Here is a 1,056-nt window from a genome sequence, read left to right as displayed (position 1 = left end):
AACTTTTCTTTATTTTAAAGGAAAAAGCTGAATCAAAAGGAGATTTTTATAGTGATCCAAATAATAATTTAAGAAAGAATATGTAAAAAATAAGTAAACTTTAAGAAAGAATATGTAAAAAATAAGTAAACTTTAGGAGCTCAAAGCCAAAATACTGAGATTCTTGAGTCGCCTGAATGCAACACAGAAATGATTCAAGGTTCCTGTTAAAAAACTTTAAATCAGTGACAAAGAGGGATTTTCAGTTTAAATGGTTTTAAATTTGTATAATAGATAAAGTACATATATGGAGAAAAGTAATTAGATTTTTATAATTCCAATAATACTCAAATTTCTAAGTAATCTGTTCAATGTTTAAGGTTTAAATATTCTTAACTTTGCAAAAATGTAAAATGTTTTCTCACAAAACCGTATACTGAAACATTGATATAAATGGTCTCATTTATGAAGATAGTGAGTTTTATTCTCCTTTATAGGTCCTTTTATTTATTTTAAAAAAGGGTAAAGTAAAATGACTTTCAGTAGTTTTATCTCTAATTTTTCTTAATAAATTCTGTATTTAAATTCTTTTTAAAATATATTCTTAGAATCATTCACAAAATAACATTCTTCTGTTTCTACATTTAGTTTTTAATGGAATTTAACGTAATTATAAACAGTTAAAATTGTATTTAAATTAAAAACGTTATTTTACTTACAAAAGCACAGATTCAAGATCAGCTTTATTTCATCATTTTATTTTATTGTTATTAATGACCCGATGTTATCTTGAGCTCATTTCTAACTTGTATAATTTTGACAAAATATATTTTTATAGAGAGTAAAATATTGAAAGTTATTTAAGGTTTAAGTTGATTTATTCTGGAATAATATTCAGACCTTTTTATTATTCATAATTATGTTAAAAATACCTGTATTTTTCTTCAGGCTGTGATGTTTCATTGATGCAATAAAAATGGCGATCACTATCAGAGTTATCCGGCCGTACTGTATGGATCCAAATTCCAGCTCAGACGAGGAACACAAAGACGTTCATGGATCTATTTATCAGGAAGT

The sequence above is a fragment of the Oryzias melastigma genome, linkage group LG2, assembly GCF_002922805.2.
Source record: "Oryzias melastigma strain HK-1 linkage group LG2, ASM292280v2, whole genome shotgun sequence".
Classification (NCBI taxonomy): domain Eukaryota; kingdom Metazoa; phylum Chordata; class Actinopteri; order Beloniformes; family Adrianichthyidae; genus Oryzias; species Oryzias melastigma.
The sequence above is the reverse complement of the archived record's forward strand: the minus strand, read 5'-3'. Positions refer to the sequence as shown.